Raw genomic sequence first — 375 nt, forward strand, 5'->3', positions numbered from 1 at the left:
AGAGGGGTTGAAATGGAGCAGCTGCCGTCACCGAATGGTCACAGGAGTGGCCAGGCGAGATCTGGGGCTCCACGGCGTGGGGCTGTCCCCTCTCTTCTTCTCCACTTGTCTTTCACCTCTCCGGGACTCTGGGCTGTTTTTTTCCTTCTGCCCTGTCCTTGCAGAATCTCTTCTCTCACACGGGAGCCGGGAGTGTCGCCTTTTCCTTCTCCCTTCTGCCTCCTTGTAGGAAGAAGCTCTCAAGCAGAGACGGTTCTCGCACTCCCTTCGCATTTTGGGGGTCGTGGGGCTGCGGTGTCACCCCAGGCACGTGCGGTCTTATCGGGCAGCCCTGGAGCCTGGGAGGAGGGGACAACCCAGCAGAGAATGTCCGCT

This window comes from Apaloderma vittatum, unplaced genomic scaffold, assembly GCF_000703405.1.
Source record: "Apaloderma vittatum isolate BGI_N311 unplaced genomic scaffold, ASM70340v1 scaffold423, whole genome shotgun sequence".
In the NCBI taxonomy this organism is placed as follows: Eukaryota; Metazoa; Chordata; class Aves; order Trogoniformes; family Trogonidae; genus Apaloderma; species Apaloderma vittatum.